Source organism: Fukomys damarensis, unplaced genomic scaffold (genome assembly GCF_012274545.1).
Source record: "Fukomys damarensis isolate Sample0158 unplaced genomic scaffold, DMR_v1.0_HiC HiC_scaffold_36, whole genome shotgun sequence".
NCBI classification, from domain to species: Eukaryota; Metazoa; Chordata; class Mammalia; order Rodentia; family Bathyergidae; genus Fukomys; species Fukomys damarensis.
Genome location: NW_022900948.1, coordinates 37,159,202 through 37,167,494, shown reverse-complemented (window position 1 = coordinate 37,167,494; position 8,293 = coordinate 37,159,202). Strand labels below are relative to the sequence as shown.

The window sequence follows — 8,293 nt, the reverse complement described above, 5'->3', positions numbered from 1 at the left end:
CTGGGCGGCGCGCGGGGCTGCAGGAGCGGGGAGGCCACTGCTCCGGCGCTTCCCTGTGTCTGCCCTGCCCGCGCCCCTGCTTTTGTTCTGGCCCCGTTTCCTCTGCGCTCAGATCTGACCCAGTCTCTGCCCGCATCCTGTGTCGCGCCTCTGTCCAGCCTTCCAGACTCGGTCCTGCGGGACTCGGGGTGTTCGAGTGTCCCCTACCCCACGGCGCCTGCCTAGTAGGGATGGGGAGAACAGGGACTCTCGGCGGGGACACTAAGACAGATAAGTCTTGAAAGGCAGGAGGGGTCCAGGCAGGCTGTGGGGCGGGACCGAGGCAGGGCTCTGGCAGACAACAGGATGCAAAGCGGGTGACTCTGGGAGTGGAGCGCTGGAGGTGGGGTACACAGTGAGAGCAGGGGAGAGAGAGTCAGAGACAGACAGATATCGGGGAGCTCTCGGAGCCCACCACCACGCCAACACCCGGAGGGGAAAGTTGCAGGCACTGTAACTCCTGCAGCCGAAGCGCATGCTGCTACTTGAGGAGATGGGGTCCGAAACGGTCCCTTCAACGCTTCAAGCCACTCTTTCCCACTCAGGACACCCCTCTGCGTTCGCAAATGGCAGGGAAATCGCTAAAGAAAAGGATTGCACAAACTTTTGAAAAGCATCCAAGAAACAGTAAAGGGGAGAAAAATGTCAGCCCAAACGGAGAGAGGAAACAGGGCCACTTGAAATTCCCCGATTTTCTCTCTGGTTGTGGGCGGGGAAAGGAGGGGCCGAGGATGTCAGCGCACTCCTCCCCCAAGGACGGAACTGAGACCCAGGCGGCTCTTTTTAAGGGTTTACTTGTCATTTGCACACCTTCTGCTTCTGGAGCCGACCTAGCTTCCTCCTTCATTTACCTGGTAGTAGGAGGCGCGTTTCTTGCCAGCAGATGCAGGGTGGAGTCCTGGCCTAGCCGCTTCCCGGCTGGGAGATATTTTTCCGGGAAGACCCTCAGGTTCCTGGCTTGTGAAATAGGAGTAGTTCTGGAGATCTCACTCTTTGGGTAAGCAAATGTAAAGTGCTTTGGGCAGGGGCCAGGGCCTGGGGCGGTGGGGGTGTAAAGGTTACGGTTAACCTCTTTGCTTCGGCTACACTAAGTACTTTCTACCTTCTTCAGAGTTATTTCTGGGTTATGTTTCAAGTTATGTCTTGCCTCCCCTACCAGATGGGGGAGGGATGCAGGTCCAAGTTATCTCTGCTGCCAGTAACAGATGTTCAGTGACTGACTAAGGCAGGACCGAAAGTGTCCCTAAGGATTTCCTGTTCCAAGAGATTTCAAACCATGTCTCAGGAGGCCTAGTATCCTGGCTCAAGTCCCTTGCTGGCTGGCTGGGGAAGAGCACCTCGAGGGCAGGGCTGTGGTCCCTGAAAATTTATTTTGGGCAGAACCTGTTTAGTTCTGCATTTATCTCTTCCTTGTCTTGGGAACCCCCAGAGCACGCTTTGTATATTCCTCCTGTCCAGTCTGATTTGGTTGTTTTTGGTGGAATGGCTGAGGTTGAGGGGTGTGCACAGCAATTCGGATAAGACCTGCTGGTAGCCAGGTACCTGTCTCCAGAGTCAGAGGGCGTAGAGTGACCTTTCCCGGGCCGGGGTGGCTCTGTGTGACTTTCTGTACCTGTTAGCAGCACGCACTTAGACTCACTGCAGAGCCCAGGGTGCCTTCTTACTTCGAAGCCTTTAGTGGAACTTGATAAGTGTGATTTGTTCTTACAGGTTGTGCAGCAGAAGCGGGTAGGCTGGGTCTCACTAACCCATTTTACAGCGGAGGAAACAAAGGTTCAGAGAGCCCAAGTGCCTGGCTCATGGCGCTCAGCTATAAAATGCAGCTGAGATTTAAATGCGTTTTTGTCTGGCTTGATGGCTGGTACTCTTTCCATTTCAGCATCTCTCATCAGGCCAAAGTAAGACATCACTGAGATGAGGTGGGGAGCGGCTGAAAGGGGCTGGATGAATTCAGTGGAGGACTAGGCATTCCTACAGGTGCTTTTGTAAAAGAAATATTATTCTGTTTGAAATGAATGTTCATTCTGTTCCACGTTTTCAATTTATTTTAGTGTTTATTTTATAGATGCTTAAAATTATTTTTTCCAGTTTTTCATTAAAGTATAACTTATATACATTAAAATCTACTAATCTTAAATGTTCATTTGGTTCCCTGAGTTTTATCAGTAAACTTATTCCCGGTTAGTTTATTCCTGTTTATTCCTGGTTACTGGCTCCCCCCAAAATGCGACACGAACTACTTGCTTCACTCTAGAAATTTAACATTTCAAATTAATTTGCCTTCTACCATACCTACCCCAGCAACCATTTTCTGATTTTATAATCCACTGATTAGTACTTACCTGTGATGGGACTTCACATGTATAGAATCACACTTGTATGTACTCTTTTATGTCTGGCTTATTTCACTCATCTTAATATTCCATCTGTGTTGTGCATATGAGTCATCTGTTCCTTGCTGCTGAGTGATAGACCGTCGCATGGATATACCACCATTTCTTTATCTCCTCTTCTGTTTATGAATATTTGGGTTATTTGGGGGCTATTATGTGAATGATTTTGCCCAAGTCTTTTGAGAACATTGGCTTTCCCATAGGGGGGAAATTGCTGGACCACCAGATGTACTGTTTCACATTCACTCCCAAAGCTATGAGTGAGAGGTAGGATTGTTCTGCACCTTGATACTGTTTGGTGGTTTGTTGGTCTTTTTGCCTGTAGTCATTTTAGTGACTGGTTGGTGGTGTCTCATTGTGATTTTGACATTCTATTTTTTTTTTTTTTATGACCGAATTCTGGCTTTAAATGAACAGGGGCAAATGTATGAAACAAGATGGTGGGGTAGACCAGGTGGGGTAGACCAGGATTTCCCATTTTAGGGAAGGAACCAAATGGCAGGTAGACTTGCTGCCTTAGTAACAGGGATTTCTAGGTTCAGAAGAGGTTTCACTATGTCAGCTGGGACTTACAGACTTGGTACTTGTATTCTGTAGACTGGGCAAGCTCAAGAATGTTCATGGGTTTACATATGTTTTTAATAGCTTCCATCTTCTGTCCAATTTGGGGCTCCTAACTCATGTGTTTAAGTGCTCAGTGGGCATTTCTGCTTGGAGGTCTCAAGACACTGCAAACTCACATGTCCAGACAGACTTCTTTGTCTCATGACGGCTTTCAGTCAAGGTTGGCTGGATGAATGGTAGTGTCCCTCAGTGGAGAAGGGAGGAGGAATGTTGGGGTGGGAGAGACAACGAGTTAAGTTCACTGCTGAATGGCACAGAGCAGTCTGTGGAAGTAAGGACTAGAAGTTGTATTGGGAAGTTAGGAGGTTACTGAAATATACAGAGAGCAGTTTGGGCAGAGTGGAAGACAAGCAAGCTAGATTGCCCATGTAGGTGACAGCCAAGAAGTGGAGACTGAGCTTAGTCACCCATTTAAATTTATTTGAAAAGGTTAGAAGAGAGATTGAACTCCAGGGAGGTGCCAGGTGACAGGATGAAGGGAGAGATTTTTTTTAGGCCGGAAAGACTCGTGAGGCATGAAGATTCAGGGAACGATTTAGTCCAGGGGAGGAAGGATGGATGGAACTAGGCACTGGGAAGAGCAGGAGACAATGGGGAGTTGCGGCTTTGAAATAAGGACAGGCGTCTCCACCTCGGACACCAATGAGTGAATGAAGATGAAATTCATCAATGAAAACCTTCTGTGATTCCTCCTTCATCACAGCGCCTTTTATTGTAGCATTCGTGGAGCAGCACAATCTGTACTTCTCACCTCGTGTATTGTCTTAGTCGCTTTTCTTGTTTCTCAGACAAAAGACTCAATACCCACAGGAGGAGAGGTGTATTTTGGGTCACAGCTTGCAGAAATTTCAGGCCATAGTCCACTGGCTGTACTGCAGGATGGCACGGCAGAGACTCACGGTGGAGGACAACAGAGGGGGGGAATGGAGGAGGGAGATAAGCTCTTCCAGGAGACAACCCCAGTAACACATCTCCCTCAGCCATCTCCACCTCCCCACATTACATTCAGTTTCACAAACTCACCTGTAGACTAATCCACTGATGATTATCACATCTCCGTGATCCACTCACCTCCCTAAAGTCCTGCCTACGAGTGCATGAGACTTTGGAGCGGGCATCTGGATATAAATCATAACATACAGAGCACGCATCCTTTCTAGCTTTTGCTGCAATTATGCTGTATACCAAACTACCTCAAACTTGGGTCTTGAGGCATCTGTTTATGGTTCATGTAAGATGTTAGCTGTGGGCCAGTCGTGGTACTAGGTTTGGGGGCTCAGCTCTAGATTCCAGCCAGATGGAAGCTTTGCTCCAAGGGTGTTATGGTTTGGAGCTGGCTTCATGCAGTCATGCAATTGTGCTTTTTCAGAGGTGGCTGAATCTAGAGTGTATGATGCTGAGGTTAAGAGGGTGTGATTACTAAATCAGTCCACTGTTTGGTTTGGCACTGCCCTAGCCCTGGTAGCCTAGATAGAGTATTAAAATGGGCAGAAAGAAGATGCTAAGGGCTTTTGTTTGCTTTGCTACCTTCTGCCCACTGTGAACTGTTTGTTCTCTGTGATGCCCATCTGCCCTGCCACTCTGTCTTAAGAGCCAGCCAATTATGGACTGAAACCCCTATAAACTGTAAGCTAAGTAAACCTTTCCCCCTTTAAATTTGGGTGTCGAGTATTTTGTCTCAGCAATGAGAGAAAAGTGCCTTTAAGACAGAGGGTCTTCTCAGTGTAGGATCCAGGCTGAGGGAGCTGCTTCTGGTATATGCTGTTTTCTTTTTTTTGGAGACAGGGTCTCACTATGTAGTCGAGACTGAACTGGATCTTACTATGTAGCCCAGGATGGTCTCGAACTCACAGAGATCCTCCTGTCTCAGCCTCCCGAATGCTGGGATTATAGGCGTGTGCCGCCACACCCAGGCTGGTATATACTGTTTTCATAGTAAACTGGAGCAAGAGATGATGTAACATCTCTTAAAGCCTCTACCCTGTGCTCATTGTCATTTCCACCCACTCACCGCCAGTCACCAAGCCCAGAGACAACTTTATAAACATACAACATATGTATGCATATGTATAAGCCTACATAAAGATATGTACTTTGCTTATTGGCACAAAATGAATACTTGGGAATAGTAAACCACCTGACCATCTGTGTTTGTTAGTGCAGTATGCCCCATTACCAGTGGGGAATGCATTTAAGACCCTAGGGCATGCCTGAAACCTCATAGTAGCAAACTATGGGTATATATACTATGTACCGTGGCTATTTGGTGACTGACGGTGGGTAGCATATACAATGGGAATACACTGGAAAAAGGGAAGGTTCACGTCCTACACTAGACAGAGTAGGATGGCATGAGATTTCATCAATTGTGCTACATAGAACGGTGCATAATTGCAAACTTACAACTTGTCTTTTTTTCTGGAATTTTCCATTTGATATTCTTAGCCTGTGGCTGATCATGAATAACTGAAACTTCAAAGTTCAAAACCACGGATGAGGGGGTACTGCCATCGCTCCCAGATACAGGCCTCCACCTTTCTCTGTCTCTCCAACTTAGTCGCTGTCACATAGCCCACTCTCCAGAGCAGGTGCTCAACCATGGCAGCAACTTTCCAATCTCTGTCTCTTTGCACATCTGGCCCCTAAATCTGGGACTTATCCCTCATCCCTCCCACCCCCGTGTTAGTCAGCTTTCTGTTACTGTGATTGAAAACAAAACAAACAAACAAACAAACAAAAACCAAGAGAATCTGTTTTAAAAGAAAAAAGGGTTATTTTGGCTCATGGTCTCAGAGGTTTCAGTCCATGGTTATTGGGCCCTGTTGCTTTGGGTCTTGGTGTTATAGTGCGTCATGGTGGGAGCGTGTGGCAGAGGAAGCCTGTTGACCTCCTGGCATCCAGGAAGCAAAGAGAGGAGAGGAAGGCCCAGGACCCCAGTGTCTCCTCTAAGGGCCTTCCACCCCTGGCCCAACTTTTTCCACCACACCCCATGTCCTGAAGGTTCCACCACCTCCCAGTAGCACCAGGAATGGGGACCAGACCTTTGGGGGACATGTATCCAAACCACAGCGCTTCTCCCGCACCATCAAATCAGTGGCCTGGGTTGTTCGCTCCTTTGTCTCTACGGACTCTCAGAACAGTCCTTTTCATCCCAGCCCCACGCTCCCACTGAGTTCGGGTGCAAGCCCTCCAGGCTGGCCCTCCGCTGTGCCCTCCTCCCCATCTCTGCCCCACCCCCCACTCCAGCACATTCTGTCACTGCAGGCCAGCCTCTTCTTGCCAGACACCACACTGACATGTTTTGATCTTTCTAAGGCTCTCCACTGCCTTCAGGACAAAGCACATACTCCTTTGGGAGGTAGCCAAGGTCCTGCATTGCTGCACTCCGGAAGTTCCCCTTGCCTTATCACTCTGCCCCTTAGGACCTCTGCTCCAGCCTTGAGGAATTACTGAAATTCTCTCCTAGTTTAATACCTCTGGACTTTGCTCCTAGCCTAATACCTCTGCTCCTTCTGCTTGGAATGCTCTTTCCACTCCTCCCCAAATCCACCTGCAGGCTCCTACTCACCCTTCAAAACCCAGCTTCATCATTATCCTCACTGTGAAGCCAATCTCTTCGTGGATTAGGCATCCCTTCCTTCCCCGCCAGCACCCCAGTCACCCTGCAGTACATGGCCCCAGCTGCATTTCTGCCACTTGTCATTACAGTATTTCTTACTTCCTCAGCTGTGAGCTGCTGGAGCCGGAGAGTACACCATCCACGTGACCGCAGAGTGCTTTGCTTGACATGCTTCAGTTCAGTGTGGCCCCTGAGTTTGCATCCTCAGTGGCTGTCAGACCTGGGGCAGGCTCCTCACTACTCTGCCTGCATGAAAAGTTCTGTTGATAGAAGTGTTACCTGTGCTCCTGAGAGAGGCTGCTTGGGGTCATCTGGGAGGACCAAGAAGGATGTAGATTTAGCCCATGGGTTGCAAGCAAAGAGGTCACCCCTGAGAATACTTAGCCTAGAATTCTTTCTGAAAGTCTTTATAGCTTCAAAAAGAAGAAATAGAATTAGTTGTCTAAATCTCCAGCCAAAGAGCTGATCTGCTCAGCTTTTCAAACTCAGTGCGGATGGAGGCTGCAGGCCTCACTGATGTGCAGTGCTGGCCATGGGAGTTTTCTAGACTTAGGCTTCAGCAACGTTTGTCCTAGTTTTCATTTTCAACAGGGCCTCATACAGCAGTGGGATGTGTGGTGGGGGTGGAGATCCAGGGCCGTGTGCTACCGTGCACGTGTCCTGGGGGGACCCTCACACAAACATCTGTGAGAGACTCCAGTGATAGGCAGGGGCTTCCTGTGGTTCCTGTCAGAGCCGTGCGCTGTTGGTAGTTGTGGATGGCAGGAAAAAGCACAGAGCTGCCCCTTGGGCCCAGGCCCAGCTCAGAGTGTTTGAGCTGAGCTGGAGAAGAGGCATCTGGAGCAAGTGGGTCTGGGAGGCTGAAGGAGAAGAGGGCTGCTGGGAGGATATGGTCAGGAGGGTCAAGTGGTATAGAGAGGCTGGGTAAAGAGAAGGGGCTCTGGGAGAGATCAGCTGACTGTGGGTTGACAGCAAGACCCCAGGAGAACAGAAAAATAATGACAGAATGATTGTGGCTAGTACTGTCTACCCTGGGCAGCCGTTTGAGAAGTGAGATCATATTTATGCTTATCTCACGTGGGCCTCGCAAAAACCCCATGTGGTCAGCAGAGCAGTAATTATTTCCCCCATTTTACACATGGAGAAATAGAGGCTTAGAGTTTTAAGGTCGTGTTAGCTTTCAGATGTTGTGATAAACACCTGCCATAAACAGTTTAAAAAAGAGGGAAAGGCTGGGCGTGGTGGCGCACACCTGTAATCCCAGCACTCGGGAGGCTGAGGCAGGAGGATCGCTGTGAGTTCGAGACCAGCCTGGGCTACATAGTGAGTCCCAGGTCAGCCTTAACTACATAGTGTCTCAAAAAGTACCAAAAACAAAACAAAACAAAAAAAAAAAAGGGGAGGTTTACATTGGCACCTGGTTTCAGAAGGTTTAGTCCATGGTTGTCGGATTCCACTGCTTTTCAGCTTGTGGTGAGTCGGGAGTATCGGTGGTAGGTGGTGCATGGTGGAGGAAAGATCTCACCTCATGGCAGCCAGGAAGCAGAGAGAGAGAGAGAGAGAGAAAGAGCCCTAGAGCGGAAGGGGATGGGGACCAGATACAGTCCCCATGTCACAC

The 8,293-nt window shown here is 48.8% G+C and overlaps 1 protein-coding gene across 4 annotated transcripts in view; it reads left to right on the top strand.

Moving 5' to 3' along the window:
- LOC104847520 (N-acetyllactosaminide alpha-1,3-galactosyltransferase-like) overlaps positions 1 to 8,293 on the top strand; it is a 72,279-nt gene that overhangs the window by 659 nt on the left and 63,327 nt on the right. For 2 of the 4 annotated variants that reach the window (XM_033759091.1, XM_010602949.2), the window contains exon 1: positions 139 to 1,036. The exons of the other annotated variants lie outside the window; for them this stretch is intronic. The gene's annotated coding sequence lies outside the window, so the exon portion shown is untranslated. Of the gene's footprint in view, positions 1 to 138; positions 1,037 to 8,293 lie in introns of those variants that run through there. 4 annotated transcript variants of the gene reach the window in all.